The sequence below is a fragment of the Miscanthus floridulus genome, chromosome 12 (genome assembly GCF_019320115.1).
Source record: "Miscanthus floridulus cultivar M001 chromosome 12, ASM1932011v1, whole genome shotgun sequence".
In the NCBI taxonomy this organism is placed as follows: Eukaryota; Viridiplantae; Streptophyta; class Magnoliopsida; order Poales; family Poaceae; genus Miscanthus; species Miscanthus floridulus.
Window position 1 is genome coordinate 59,318,051 of NC_089591.1, and position 16,571 is coordinate 59,334,621.

The 16,571-nt window shown below is 46.2% G+C and overlaps 1 long non-coding RNA gene across 1 annotated transcript in view; it reads left to right on the forward strand.

Moving 5' to 3' along the window:
• The window catches only part of LOC136498203 (uncharacterized), a 32,096-nt gene extending 16,425 nt beyond the window's left edge, over positions 1–15,671 (forward strand). Inside the window, exon 3 of the long non-coding RNA XR_010769537.1 lies at positions 15,600–15,671. This is a non-coding gene — a long non-coding RNA (uncharacterized lncRNA). The remainder of the gene's footprint in view (positions 1–15,599) is intronic.
• Positions 15,672–16,571: the final 900 nt, after the last annotated feature.

Genomic DNA, 16,571 nt, shown 5'->3' on the forward strand with positions numbered 1-16,571 from the left:
GAGTTGTGTGCGTTACCCCGTCCTCAATTCCTCACAACCGGAGGGGCTGAGTTTTGTCACTTGTCCCGATCGCTCGGGCTCGAGTGACATGCTCAGTGAGTTCGCTAACGGGTATGATCGAGTGGAATCTAGGTCCATCATTCATGACGGGGTCGACATAGCCCTCTTGTGACATTCCACTACTCCTTTACCTGCAACCCGGTAGATGCCTAGGTCTTTTTGGAGACTGACCTAGGTGGCCTAACAGTCTCCCCTCGATGGCGATTTTGTGGACTTGGTAAGAGGTTTAGGATCGAATGAGAAGGTTGAGACAACCCTATATGCCAGACTGGGCGAGGGCCGCACATGGCTCATCTACATTTTTCTCCCCTGGCTCTGTTGTTGCTCATGTCGAATGAGGCAACTGCCACTTCATGATGCAACATGGAGCATTGTGATGCATTTTGCTGCACGTGCAATGCTTAGTTCTCGAGCCCCTGGGCGGTTTAGGGCCCAAATCATCTAGGAGGCACGGACGTATGGAATGAATGCACGTATAGATGTATGAAATGATTATAAAGAAATAGAGGGGGTTTGGTAGTGTTACCTTGACGACCCGAGTGATGGGGTTTGGAGAGCTCCAGTCAGAAATGTCCGACCAGGACCCGTGCTCATCATTTGTGACAGAGTCGGCATGGCCTACATGGGGCATCCCTTCGCTCCCTACCTGTCTCTTGGTCTATTTCTTGTATCAACGAATACATCAGTACTATTTTTGATAGAAATCACTATCCATTCCTTGTTTTTATCCTAGCATATCTTTTGTTTTTTGTCCTTTCTTTTTTGTACCTGCCCGTTAGTTCCATAGGCTACAACTTTTTTAAGAGCCTAGGCATGGCCCGCGGGGCTCAGCTGCTCATAACCATAGGTCATGCGGGGTGCGTTCGGTTAGGAGTAAGAACAAAAGTTACATAGGGCAATCAAAGGAAAAAAAATGCGCTTCCGTTCAGGGACGAAGTTGTTTACCATGTGTCAGTAAAAAAGGGAGTACAAATGAGAGGTAGTATTTAGTATTGTACCCTTATGGAGCCCCCAAGCGACGCAGGCTGAAAGTGTTTGTGCTGGGGTGCTTTATAGGGGCAAGTGTTGACTAAAAAGCGGTTAGACCAAATTTAGGGGAAAAACGACGTAGCTGTTCAATGTTCCAAGTGTTGGTGAGCACATTGTCATTATTGTCCTCCAGTCGGTAGGTGCCTAGTTGGATTACTTCAGTCACCATATAGGGCCCTTCCCATGGTGGAGAGAGCTTGTGTTTTTTCTTCGTTGATTAGGTCCTCCGGAGTACGAGATTGCTGACTTCGAGTATCCTCCCTCTGATCTTCCTTTCGTGGTACCTGCGGAGGGTTTGTTGGTAGCGAGTGGAGTGGATGATGGTCGTCTCACAGGCCTCTTCAAGCAGGTCGACTACGTCTTGTTGAGCATCCGTGGCTCGGTCATGATCGAAAGCCTTCACTCTTGGGGCACTGTGGTCGAGGTCAGAGGGCAGCACTGCCTCAACTCCATAGGCCAGGAAGAAGGGTGTGAACCCTGTGGATTAGTTTGGGTCATTCTTAGGCTCCAGAGGATAACTAGGACCTCTACAACCCATTGCCTGATGTACTTGTTGAGTCGGTTGAAGATGCGTGACTTAAGTTCTTGGAGGACCATGCCATTGGCATGTTCGACCTAACCATTATTTCATGGATGTCCAACCGAGGCCCAGTCGATCCTGATGTCGTATCCATCACTAAAGTCTAGGAACTTCTTTTTGGTAAAGTTAGTCCCATGGTCAGTGATGATATAGTTAGGAACGTCGAACTGGTAGATCATATCAAGGAAGAATTTGACTACGTCCTCTGAGCGGATGTTGGTAATGGGCTTGGCCTCTATACACTTGGCGAACTTGTTGACTGCTACGAGTAGGTGAGTGAAGCCGCCTGGCCCTTTTTGAGGGGCCCCACTATGTCGAGGCCCCAGACTGTGAATGATTAGGTGATGGGGATGGTTCGGAGCTCCTGTGCTGGCAAATGGGTTTGCCGAGCATAGAACTGGCATCCTTCACACCTGTGGACGACCTCCTCTACATCTCATAGCGCGGTGGGCTAGTAAAAACCTTGGCGAAAGGCTTTTTCAACCAGTGACCTTGGGGCCACGTGATGTCCACAAATCCTGGCATGGACCTCTAGGAGGAGCTGCTTCCCCTAGGTGGTGGGGACGCACTTCATGAGCACTCCTGATGGACTTCGTTTATAGAGCTCATCACCGAGTGCGATGAAGGTCTTGGCGCGTTGAGTGATTCACTAGGCTTTAGTCCTTTCGAGGGGGAGAACCTCCTCGAGAAGGTAGGCGAGTAGCAGCGCTCGCCAGTCAGTTTGATCGAGTGCCAATACGGCAACGTTTGCGGTGACATCATCATGGAGGTTCTGGGATCAGAGCCCCCGAGCACTGTCTTGGCATTGGGGTCGAAGCCCCTGGGTGCTGGCTTGGCGTTGGGGTCGGAGCCCCCAAGCGCTAGCTGGGCATCGGGGTGTGTTTAGATTGGACCTTCTAGGATGCGGGCGGATGGCTCGTGGACGTTGTTGATGAAGACCCCGCTTGGGGATGGATCCCTCCTGGCAGCCAATTTCGCAAGAAAATTGGTGGCATAATTGTCCCTTCGAGGGACGTGATGTAGCTCGATCCCCTAGAATTTGTCCTCGAGCTTCTACACCTCTTGGCAGTATGCTACCATGAGGGGGGTTTTGCAGGACTCCTTCATGACCTGATCAACAACTAGCTCTAAGTCACCGCGAATGTAGAGTCACGTAGCACCGAGCTCAATGGCGATGCGTAGTCCGTTGATGAGGGCCTCATACTCCTTGGCGTTGTTTGAGGCTAAAAAGTGGAGGCGGATGACGTAGCGGAGCCTACTCTCGTCTAGAGAGATCACAACCACTCCAGCCCCTGAGCTAGGCGCCATTATGGACCCGTTGAAGTACATTGTCCAGTACTCGTGGGTGACGTCTGGGGTCAGTAGCTGTACCTCTATCCATTCGACGACAAAATCCACGAGAGCCTAAGATTTAATGGTGGTTTGGGGGATGTACCTCATGTCATGGCCCATGAGTTCAAGTGCCCACTTAGAGATCTGTCCCACGGCGTCGTGGTTGCGGATGGTGAACCCGAGTGGGTATGAAGTGACGACCACGACTTCATTGTCGGTGAAGTAGTGTAGGAGCTTCTGGGTCACCATTAGCATGGCGTATAGAAGTTTCTGGACCTAGGGGTACTGGACCTTGGGGTCGGCAGTACTTCACTGATGAATTATATGGGCTACTAGACCTTAAGCTGGTGTCCCAGCTCCTCCCTTTTAACGACCAACGCGGTGCTTACCACATGGTTGCTGGCCACAAAGTAGAGGAGAAGGGGTTCTCCTCGATCAGGAGCGACAAGGATTGGGGCTAACATCAGGGATGCTTTGAGGCTTTCTAGGGCCTACTGGGCTTCCTCAGTCCAAACGAAAGTGTTTGTCTTTTTGAGAAGCTTGTAGAGTGGCATCCCCCATTCGTTGAGCCAGGAGATGAATCAACTTAGGGCAGCCAGACAGTCGGTGAGCCTTTGCATGCCCTTGACATTGCGTATGGGACCCATGTTGGAGATGGCCATGATTTTTTTGAGGTTGTCCTCAATGCCACACTCAAACACAATGTATCCTAGCAGCTTCCCCTTTGGAACCCTAAAAACACATTTTTTAGGATTCAGCCTGATGTTGAACCTTCAGAGGTTCATGAATGTCATAGCCAAGTTTGTGATTAGGTCACAGGCTTGAGCTATTTTGACCACTATGTCATCAACATAGACGGCGATCATTGGTCTTGGCCGCTCGATTTGGTCGAACTGATCGAGCGGGTCAATTTGGTCGGTGAAGCATTGCTGCATGCACCTCTAGTAGGTGGCGCCAGCGTTCTTCAAGCCGAATGGCATGGTTATGTAGTAGTACAAACCATATGGGGTGATGAATGAGGTTGTGAGTTGATCAGACTCTTTCATCATGATCTGGTGATAGCCTGAGTAGGCATCTAGAAAGGAGAGGATCTCACAACCCGAGGTGGAGTCGACTATCTGGTCTATGCACGGCAAAGGAAAGTGATCCTTCAGACACGCTTTGTTGAGGCCCATATAGTCAACACACATTCTCCACTTCCCGATCTTCTTTTTAACAATAATGGGATTAACAAGCCAGTCAGAGTGGAATACCTCTCTGATGAATCCGGCTGCAAGGAGTTTGGTGATTTCTTCGCCTATGGCCCTGCGCCTCTCATTGTCGAAGCGACGTAGGCACTACTTGGTGGGCTTTGAGCCTAGGATGAGGCACAGTGCATGCTCGGTGACCCCCCATGGTATGCCAGCATGTCAGAAGGCTACCATGCGAAGACATTGTGGTTGTCATGTAGGAAGTCAATGAGGTCATGTTCCTATTTGGTCGGGAGCTGTGTCCCGATCCGAACCATCTTGGTTGGGTCGGTGGGGTCAATTCCCACTGCCTTGGTTTCCTCAAGCGGTCGAAAGGCCATCGAGGAGGTTGGTTGGTTGCAGTCTAGGACTACCGGGATTGATGATTCCTTAAGCCGCAGGAGCTCAAACGAGTTGATGACCGTAGTGGCGAGCTCGTAGTGCTCACGGTCGCACGTGATGGCATGCGAGAAGGCGCTGCTCATGATAATGACGTTGTTCGGTCCTGACATCTTTAGCTTGAGGTAGGTGTAGTTGGGGATTGCCATGAATTTGGCGTAGCATGGCTGCACCAAGATGGCATGGTAGGATCCTGGAAAGTCCACCACTTCAAAGGTGAGAACCTCCGAGCAGAAGTTGGCTCAGCTACCGAACATGACGGGCAGGTCAATCTGCCCAAGCGAGTATGCCTACGCTCCTAAGATCACTCCGTGGAAGGGAGAGCCCGCCAAGTGGAGCTCCGATCGGGGGATGCGCATGGCATCAAGGGTGTTGACATAGAGGATGTTGAGGCCGTTGCCTCCGTCCATTAGCACCTTGGTGAGGCGCTTCTTGTGGACGATGGGATCGACGACGAGTGGGTAGCGTCTTAGTCTCATGATGTGGGAGAGATCGTCCCTCTGATCGAAGGTGATCAGAGATTCCAACCAGCTAAGGAAGGAGGGGATGGCCGTCTTGGCGGTGCATGCTTCCCTATAGCGTACCTTGTGTTGGCACTTAGACCAGATGGCGTCGGATCCACTGAAGATTATGATGCATTCATCGGCATCGGGGAAACCATCTCCGTCCGTGCCCACCGTGCCTCCTTTCTTGGCTGCTGCCTCTTTGCCATCCCCTTCTTTCGGCCTGCCAACTTGTTGTAGGAAATGTTTGAGGAGCTCGCAGTCCTTGTAGGGGTGTTTGACAGGGTAGGCGTGGTTGGTGCATGGGCTATCCATGAGCTTGTTGAAATGGTCAGGCAGGCCCTATTGGGGTTGCTTGCCCATGTGGTCAGTTGCGGCAACCAACATGGTGTTGTCTAGTTGGCGCCAGTCCTTTTTGTTCTTCTTGCCCCTCTGTGTGGAGGCACCCTTGTCTTGGTCTGTGCACTTGGCCTTGCCTTTGTCCCGACCTCCGTTGAAGACTGCTCTGGCCGTTTCCTCGTTGGAGGCATGGTTAGTGGCGATGTCGAGTAGGTCACGGGTGGTACGGGGCTTCAGGCATCCAAGCTTATGGATTAGGGACTCGCAGGTCGTCTTGGAGAGGAACACGCTGATGACATCCGCGTCGATGACATCAGGGAGGGAGTTGCATCATTGGGAGAACCTACAGATGTAGTCCCATAGGGACTCGCTGGGCTCCTGCTAGCAACTCTTGAGGTCCTAGGAGTTCCCAGGGCAGACATATGTCCCCTGGAAATTCTTGATGAAGACCCTCTTGAGGTCTGCCCAATTACGGATGCTGTCATGTGGGAGAATTCAAGCCATGTCTGAACATGTTCCCCCACACAGATGGGGAGATACTGAATGATGAAATAGTCATCATCCACCCCTCCGGCTCGGCAGGCGAGCCGAAAATCTTCAAGCCAAATACCAGGGTTTGTCTCCTCGATGTACTTGGTGATGTTGGTGGGCATTTGGAAGCACTGTGAGAACGGCGCTCTCTGGATACACCAATCAAAGGATGGTGGCCCTGGACCCTTAGGGCTGGGACTCCGATCGTTCGGTCGGCGACCATGCCTAGGGCATGTTTCACCGCTCCCCTCGATGGTTTGGCTGGGATCCATGTCGTCTGCTCTTGTCACCACCCGGTGGACATCATCATCATGCTGGTCTCTATGCTGGTTGCTGACGATGTTGTGAGCATCCTGGTGCAGACCGAGCCACTCATGTACCAGTGGTCGGTGGGGAGTAGGCACCAGGTCGGACCATGGCATGGCTGCCGCCCCCTGAGCCACACCTAGCGGCTGTAACGGCGAGTGGATGGAGCGATCCATCTGGTGCATCTCTGTTCCCTTAGTGGGGAGAGAGGGCGCGTGTCAGAGTCATGATGCGAAGCTTTCCGCCTATTGAACAGTGGTGGCTTCTACTAGAACCCAGAGGTTTCGGTAGACTACCCGCTCCTAGGGTCAATGGGCTCAGGAACGCTGCGTAGAAGCATTGCCGCAGCGAACTATGGAAGATCGTTCCCCTCGTTCATGATGTCATGTTGGACCTGACGGCCATGACACCGGGCACCACCCGTCGGGCCATGCACATGGGGTGCAACGTGTTGTACCGAATGCGCCGCTGTAGGTAGCTACTGGTTCTACCGCCGTTGTCATAATTCCTTAGCGTGCGCTTGTGTAGACACGAGCCCCCCCCCCCGCATGTGGGTCCAGAGGGGTGTGAGTCTGCGTAGATTCCACAACCACCAGCGGCTGTCCCAGAGCATCTGCCATAGCGCACTCCTAGGACAGACGGTGGCAAGGTGCCACATCGTCGATGCTGGAGCCATTGCTCTCACCCTCATCATCCGAGAGTTCATCGAGAGTGGTAGGAGCGTAGCTCGCCATTCCCACGAATTTGGATGTGAGGGGGGATGGTGCCAGCATCCTTCAGAGCCCCCGAGCATACGCATCTGGGGGGCGTGAGGCCATAGGGGAACCGAACATACGGTGTTCATGGCGTAGGCAGTACAGTCCCTTCGGATGATCAGCGGGAGATAGTAGATAAAGAGTAAATAACAGTACGCATATTTCTTACAGCGGGGTTTGAGCAGAGAGTTTGCTTGGAACAGTGCGCAGATGACGCATCGTTGAAGTCATGCATCCTAGAGTCGATGGAGGGCACCCGTCTGATGGGTGCCGAGACAAGTGCCTCCTCATGGAGGTTTAGTACGCCAAGCCAGTCGGTGACGAAGTCTAGGCTTCTAAGGAGGAAGGCCTAGGATGGCTCGAAGACGGGTGGAACCCACATCCCAACAGGTGGGAGCGTGGGAAACTCCAGTGAGCCGAAGTGAATCAAATCGCCAGAGCCCACCACAGCGAGGGTGGTGGAAAAGTGGGCCATCCAATGACCAAAAAGTGTTGAACGTACAGTGTCTTCCCCACAGACGGTGCCAACTGTCAGTATAGAAAGTGACCAATAAGTAAATATTTGTAGTTTTGCCATATGTTGTGATCGGAGATGGCCTAGCACTCAATGACATAGGGTTTATACTGGTTCAAGCAACGTGCCCTACATCCAGTTTGAGTCGGTCAATGACTTTATTCCTGAGCCTAGGTACTCGAAGTTTGCAGCGGGGTTACAAACGAGAAGGAGAAAGATGGGGTGCATGAGAGGTCCAGTCGGCTCCATTCGGAAGGGCTGAGAGCGACAGGAGCTCCTCTATGAGCTAAGTGTTCCAGTGTGTGCTTGAGGTCCAAACCTAGCGATTCTGTGGCTGTGAGCTAGTGAACTTGATTGATCTAGATTAACTTGTATGAACTTGAATCAACTTAGTCTCTTGGGAGAGAGCGCATCCTCTTTTATAGATGAAGGGGATGGCCTTACAAGTGAGAGGGAGAGAGTTTGTATGCTTCTAAGTCTTGTTGCCCATGCCAGTGGGTATAGGAGGATGGTAGGCATCCACAACACTGTTGGATGTCGGTTGTATGTGGGAGGTTACGTTGTCTTGTTTTGGGTATGGCAGATGCCAGAACCTACATATACTGTTGATGCCAAGAGGCATGTGAGGAGTCTCACCATGTTCACTTGGTACGGTAAATCTCGGCGCCCACAACACTGTTGATGCCTAGAGGCATGTGGGGGGTCTTACCGTATGGGAGTTAACGGCGCCCACAATAATGTAGAGGAAAATGTTAGCGCCTACAATACTATTTGTGTCAGGGTAGTTACAGAGTATTGTTCCTATAGGTGACAGGGTACGGTCCCTGATATAATGGTTTGACTTGAGCGCCTTGCCTTGCTTTCTCCGTTCGTTCCCTAGTCTCTTCTAGGCGGGCGTCCCTAGTAGGTTGGTACCAGTCGGCTCTAGTTGCACTAATCGAAGAAGAGCAGTGAGCAGGGTCTTTGCATACCCCGGTCGGAGACGTGGGGTCAGAGTCGGAGGTAGTGCTTTGCCAGGCCTTCTAGTCGGAGAGACCATCTGGAGGCGTTGGAGACCGAAGTGAGCGCTCTGGTCGGAGAGGTGGGCCAGAGTTGACAAGCGGGTGTTGTTCCTCCTTGGCCTAACCTTCCGGTCGGTGACTGGACCACCCTCCTGGCCTGTTGTTTTAGACACTTGGGCCGGCCCATGAGTTATATGCTGTCTGCTTGGGCCAAGCCTTTACGGGGAAGCCGGTCCATGAGGGACCCTAGGTTTATGAACCCGACACTTTGTGTGTAGATTCTTCATTACCTACAATCTCAAGATTGACTTGCTCTTTTTGAGAGCCGTCGATTTTATCAAAAGTCACGTCTACCGCGATTTCAATCAAACCGGTGGTTTTATTGAAAACACGATATCCATGTTCGTTAGTACCATAACCAAGCATGAAACATTCATCAACCTTTGGTGCAAACTTAGAGCTTTTGGATTTCTTATTAAGTATGAAACACTTGGATCCAAAAACTCTAAAGTAGTGCACCTTAGGCTTTTTACCAGTTAGAAGTTCGTAGACGGTCTTTTCTCTTTTCTTGTGAAGATATAAGCGATTGATAGCATGGCATGCTGTGTTGACCGCTTTCACCCAATAGTTGGTTGGAGTCTTGTACTCATCCAACATTGCTCTTGTGGCTTCTATGAGCGTTTAGTTCTTCCTCTCCACAACACCATTTTGTTGTGGAGTGTATGGAACCGAAAACCCATGCTTGATTCCTTCTTCATCAAGAAACTCTTCAATGTTGGTGTTCTTAAACTCTGTCATATTGTCACTTCTAACTCTCTTGATTTTGACATCAAACTCATTTTGGGATCTTCTTGCAAACTTCTTGAAGATACCTTGGACTTCACTCTTTTCACGCAAAAAGAATACCCAAGTGAAACGAGAATAATCATCAACAATTATGAAACCATATTTGTTACCACCAATGCTTATATAAGCGATGGGTCCAAATATGTCCATGTAAAGCAACTCCAATGGCCTTTCGGTTGTCACAACATTCTTGACAGGATGTTTAGCTCCAACTTGTTTTCCCGCTTGGCATGCGCTACAAATCCTATCTCTCTCAAAAAAAACATTTGTTAGTCCAAGGACATGTTTGCCTTTTTGAAGTTTGGCCAAGTTCCACATCCCAACATGGCCAAGTCAGTGATGCCATAGCCAGCCCATGCTAGATTTTGCCATTAAATAAGTCTTGGGATTTACTCTATTTGATGTGAAATCAACTAGATAGAGTTTCCCTTTTAAATGACCCATAAATGCAATAGAGGAATCCTCCCTTCTATAGACTTCCACACCCTTATCCGTAAAGAGACAATTGTAACCCATCTCACAAAGTTGTGAGACGGACAACAAATTGTATCTCAACGAATTCATAAGTAAAACATTTGAAATAGAATTATCATTTGATATACCAATTTTACCCAATCCGAGGACTTCTCCTTTTCCATTGTCACCAAACACAATATTTCCACTTTGATCATGACTTGGTTGGAATGATGTGAACATGTCCTTCTCTCTAGTCATATGATTGGTGCATCCACTATCCAACACCCAACTTGTTCAACCGAAGGAATATTCCTACAAAGACAAATTAAGCTTTTATTTTAGGTACTCAAAAAGATTTGGGTCCTAGAGGGTTAGTCACATAAAACTTGGGCACCCAAACACTCCTCATAATTTCCTTTCTCTTTTGGGCACCAACATACTAAACCATAATCTTTCCATCCTTACCCCAACAACACATATAGTCACTGGCATAGCACCGTGGAAGTAGTGCTTGTGGCTTGGGGGCCTCATATTGCTTTGTCTTGATTGTCTTGTTACTTGTAGGTTGGATCTTTGGAATGTATACCTTGTTGTTGGCCTTGCATATAAGCTCATCAAGAGCAATGCCCTTGTTGAACTTCACACAAGGCACAACATTGATCATGTTCCTTCCATTGGCCTTTCTATCATACCTATTGTAGCCAATGCCTTCCTTGATTGATGGGTGCCTTGATGACTTGTATATAGTCTTGTTGGATTGCTCTTGACACTTGCACCCATTCTTCAAGATCATCTTCAACATATGAATCTCCTTGTCTTTCTTCTCTAACTCAACAAGGTTAGTTGTATATGCATTCACATCAATTTTATAGCATCTTTTACAACCATTACTAGTGGATACATTAGAGTATTCGGTTGCCTTAGGAGAAGTTGAAGTGCTAGCCCAAAGAGTACTATAGTTTAGCTCAAGATTTTGGTATTTTTCTTCCAAGCTTGTGAGGCTTTCTTGAGCTATACTCTTCTCATTCTTGAGGCTAGCTACTTGATCATTAACCGATGAATGTTCCTTAGTCAATTTACTAATTGAGTCATTGGCTAAAGACAATTCAACAGTTAACTTCTCAACCTTCATCTTTTCCTCAGCGATAGATGCTTCAAGAGCAAGGTTTTTCTCTCTCTCTTGAGTGATTATATCTCCTTGGATCTCTAAGCATCTATCCCTCTTCTCTAATTTCTTCATTAGCATTCTTATTTTAGTGAAGGCCTTTTTATCAAATTTCTTTATCATGGTTGCCTCAATTTCTTCTATGTTCTCATCACAACTATCATACTCATCACTAGAGGGATTGGGTGTAACATGTACCTTCTCCCCTTTTGCCATGAGGCAAGTTGGAGTGTAGTAGTCATTGTCGATGAGGTTGGAGAAGAGCTTCGGTGGTGAAGATAAGTTGGGAAAGAGTTTTGGTGGTGAAGTTGAGTCAGGGAAGATCATGGTCGGTGAAGAAGAGTGGTGGATGGCGATGTTTGCGGCTCCTTTCTTCTTCTCATCATCACTTGAGTCACTATCACTTGACTCCCATTCTTCCCCATGCTGAGCTTCACCTCTCTTCTTGCCTTTGTTCTTCTTGTCTTCATCCTTGTCATGCTTGTGCTTCTTCTTCTCATTAGGACAATCGGCTATGAAGTGACCGGTTTGACCACATCCATAGCAAAATCTCTTTTTGAACCTTCTCTTTCCATCACCATAGGTCTTGCGGTTGCTCTTCTTCTTCATAAACTTTCTAAGATTTCTAATCACAAATGCAACCTCCGCATCAGAATCTTCTTCTCCACTTGAGGAATCATCCTTCACTTTCTTCTTCTTCTCTTGACTTAAACCTTGACCTTCATGTTGTTGAGTTGCTTTAAGGGCTACACTCTTGTTGTATCCCATTGCATTAGGATTTTGATTGTGAGCATTGATTTCATCTTCATCTAGACACTCATGATGCTTGAGTTTTGAAAGAACTTCTTGGGGTGTCATCTCATCATAACCGGGCCTTTCCATGATCATGGATGCTAGCATGTTGTTCTTGGCTCTATAGGTTCTCAATATCTTTCTAGCAACCTTGTTGTCATGCCATTCGATGCTTCTAAGAGCTCTTATGCGGTTGACCAATGCCATAAGCCTATCAAACATGGATTGGGTTGTTTCATTTTGGAAGAACACAAATCTTTCCAATTCATCATGAAGTAACTCAATGTTGCCTTTTCTCACACTTTTATCTCCTTCAAATGACACTTTCAAAGTATCCCAAATTTGTTTTGCACTTTCCATTCCATTGACTTTTCTAAACTCATCCGGAGCTAGGCTTGACACAAGCAATGCTACGGCTTGTGCATTTTGATGGAGGTTGTGCACTTCTTCCAGAGTTATCTCTCTATCTTCATCGGTAGGAATCATCACACCAATATCCACAACTTCCCAAAGTCTTGCGGCAATGAAATGCATCTTCATCTTGTAAGACCAATCGGTGTATCTTGTTCCATCAAAGTGAGGTGGCTTGCCAATGTTGACAGACGGAGTATGTAGTGTTGAACCTTTTATGAGTTGTCCATAGTCAAAACTCATGTTTGAATATATTCCCTTTCCATGAGCATGCTCATTGGCTCCAATATCACTAGCGGCATCTTTGTTTGCTTTATTCTTGTCACTTGTTGTATCATTCTTGCCGCTTATTGCATTATCAACCTTCTTGCTCAATTCTTCCTTCATCTTGCTCATCTCATCTTGCATCTTCTTCATTTCATCTTGAAAGAGCTTGACTTGAGCAGCCATCAACTCTTCAGCTATTTTCTTGGCCATCTTGGCAGCAACGGCTTGCATCTTGTTGGACTCCGACATTGTTTTTTCTCACGCGGTGAAGCCCTAAAAGAAGGCCTTGCTCTGATACTAATTGAAAGGATCAAATAATGCCTAGAGGGGGGGTGAATAGGCGTATCTAAAATTAACTGCAAATGCTATGTTCAAATTTGTCAGTCAATGTCAAAAGTCCCAGCGTTTGGGTTGAAACTCCCGACATCGTCAGAAGTTCTGGCACAAATGTCAGCAGTTCCGACGCCTATATGAACTACAAAAGCAGTGCCAAATTTAACCTTGTGGATAAATAATCTTACAACCCCACTTCCTTGTGGTTTGGTGAAGAGGTTGGGTCACTCCCTTAACGTCATAATGCCTCCAAACCGTAGATCGAGTCTGAACCCTAAAATGAAGTTCAAGAGAGAGACAAATAAATACAAGTAATCTCTAGCAATCACAACAATAAGCACATGGGACACAAGGATTTATCCTGAGGTTTGGTAACCCTATAAAGGAGCTCCTACGTCCTCGTTGTTGAGGTGACCATAAAGGTTGGAGTCTATTCCATCCCCCTTGCCGATCTCTCAAAGCGACCACAAAGGTCACTTGAGCTTTCCACTAAGAAATCAAAGGGTAATACAAACTTCCCAAGGCTCTTCCATAAGATGGAAGCTCTTGGGCAATGCCTAGCTGGCTAGGGGCGAAGCCCCAAGAGTAATAGATGCAAAATCAACCGGCTTGACGAAGAAATCAAGTGCTCAAGCTTACCAAAGTGATTCTCTCACTTAATCCACTCTCCTTTCAATCAAAACCCTAAGGGAATCAAAGATTGGAGCAAAGGAGGGAGGAGAGGGGTGCCTTTCTTACTTGGGAGCTGTTGGGACGAAATTAGGTCAGCTGTGAATGAGTCCGTAACGGTTAGAAGTGAAGAGAGGGCTATTTATACTCTAAGTAGAAATCTAGCCGTTCAGATCTACGTCGGAAGTTCCAATGTAGATCTTGGGACTTTCGACGTTAATAGAAAGCACTGTTCACATAGGGTCAGAAGTCCACGCGTGCAAGTCAATGTTGGAACTCCCAACAAACGTCGGGACTTCTAACGTTCAGAACTCTCGACGTACATCGGGACTTTCGACGTGCGCAGTCAGTCAACCAGCCAACACTGCTTCAGGTGTCGGGACTCTTGACATGTGTCGGGACTTGCGACAGTCGGAAGTTCTGACGAACGTTGGGACTTCTGACGGGCGTAGACAACCGGCCAGCAGAACCACAGGTGCCGGGACTTCTGACTTGGGTCGGGACTTCCGACTGTCGAGAGTTTCGACTCACGTTGGGACTTTCGATGTCCACAGTCACCGCGCAGGCTAAGTGACTGGGAGTCAGAACTTCCGGCATGAGTCGTGACTTCCGACGATCGGGAGTTCTGGCTTATGTCAGGACTTCCGACACCGACAGTCATAGAAAAATAATCTACGTGCCCGTGGAGTGCTAGAGTGTCTCTCTTTTGATTTTATTTTTATGCTTGAGCACTCTATCTTCCTCAGACCAACTAAGTTTGCATCCCTCTTTATAGTGCGGCGAATCTTAAACTCAAAAACAAAAATAAAACCTTTGGAGAGCGTTTTGAGTTCGTCCGCCTTTACAACTTCAAGAATTGAGGGATACCATTTCATCTTTATCAACTCTTTGAATCTTTCATGGGACTAATAGCTGTGACATATCTCATTAAGATCATATTAGTCCCTAATTTGGATGTCATCAATACACCAAAACACACATAGGGGGCAAATACACTTTCAATATGCAAACGAGGTCGAGCAGCACGATGATGAGAACCAGAACACATTAGGTACAAATATAGTTAGATCAATCTCATTCATATGGACCGCATCTTAACCTGTTACTATCACTATCGTTCTATTTTTTAATAGGTGATGGCGATGAAGTACCTAATAAGCGAAAGGGACCGTTTTAACACATGTTTGGGATCTACTTGAAGGAGATCAGATACTAGTAAGATGTAACATGCTTGGACAACCCATTGGAAAAGAAGGTGGCCTTTTAGGGCAATTTTTGGGCACCATAGCAACAAATGGTGGTTACTATCCAGTTGGTGCCAAAGATTGGAGTGAAGTTAAGAAAAACAATGTAGAAACCATAATTCAATTCGTACAGGTTAGCTAAATTTTACAAGACATAATGTTGTCAATTTAAGTATATATACTTGTTATCATGTCATGAAGTCATATTCATTCATTAGTGACTTTCTTATTTTAGACAAAGTTCTTGTATCCTTGTTCATGTGAGAAATGGATATTGAAATCAATTGGAAGAGATTGGAGAAAATACAAGGCAACATTAAAAAAGACTACAACCATTGCACACCAGGAGGTGCCTCATGATAAGGCTACATGCTACAAGCGTCAATCACATAAATAACTTCCTATAATAAAGGTAGACGGATATAATACCACTTGTTCTAATTGCATGATTATGATGTACAACTAAGGGTTGTTGGTCACTAAGAGATTATGTCAAATTAATGTAGATTGGGTCCATGGTGCTACTAATGACTTCAAAATATCCTAATAAGGCTAATGCAGCATATGCAACTCTCTTGAGCACTGATCCAGAAGCCATTGTAGGTGAAGTTAAGACAGGAAGTCAATTCTACAAAGTGCATATCAATCATCCTATAGCAAAGGATGAGCCATTAGTGAGGCCCATGTCTGGGTGCAACAATATTGGTGATGCTCAAGCCAAAGAAGTCTCAATTGCTTGGCCTTCGATTTTTATATGTTCAAACTAGCTTTCTTAACTTTACATCAATGTGCATATGTGGCCTAATTTGTAATGTTACAACTTACATTTTCTTTGCAGGTTGAAATGATTAATGGTTGAATTCCTACATCGATGTGTACAAAGAATAGAAGAAGAAGCAATGGACTTTATGAATCCTAACTAGTTCTTGAATTTTTCTTTCAAGTATGGACTTTGTGTGTTTGCTCTCTAGAGTCATATCGTTATGTACATATACTATGATTTAATCTGAACAAGCACTGTATTTCAAATCATTGTACGATATGTGGATCTTGCTATGATTATTAAAATTTTATGGTTTTATGTGATTTTGCAACGTGTCTTGTTTGTGTGATTCTACAATAATCCATGTGCCACATGTATAGACGAAATAAATATTATTTCATAATCTAAATATGTTACAATAGATATAAATAAGTGTTACAAACCATGTGTTCCTTTGTTCCATACTATGCTCTATCATAATGTAGAAGTGTTACTAGAACTAAAAAAGTGTTACAATAGACAATCATTATAATGCTAGGCAAATATTTCGATAGATAAATAAATGTGTTACAAACAATGCTCTACCATAACGTGAAGTGTTACTGGAGAAAAAAAAGTGTTACAACAAAAAATCATTTTAACACTAAACAAATATTCATGTAGACAAGTAAATGTGTTATAATAAACTAGTCTATAATAATATGGCTAATTGAAACATAAAGAAAAATGTGTTACTAAAAGAGCTCGTAATACTTTTTCCAACCTTTAGTAATACAAGTTAGTGTTACTATATCGCTGTTCTGTAGCAGTGGTTAAGTAGGCTACTGGCTGTGCAGTGTAGTAGTCTTTCCAAAAAGATGGAGCGTGCGTAAACGCAACAAACTTTTTCAACTGCGTGTAGATATTATTAAGCAAAAAGTTCAGGACTGGTGGATCAAGACACCGGAAAAGAGAAAAGGGCGACATGTGACAGACAGATAAGGGCGCGTTTAGTTGGCAAAAAAAAATTAGTTTTGGCTACTGTAGCACTTTCGTTTATATTTGGCA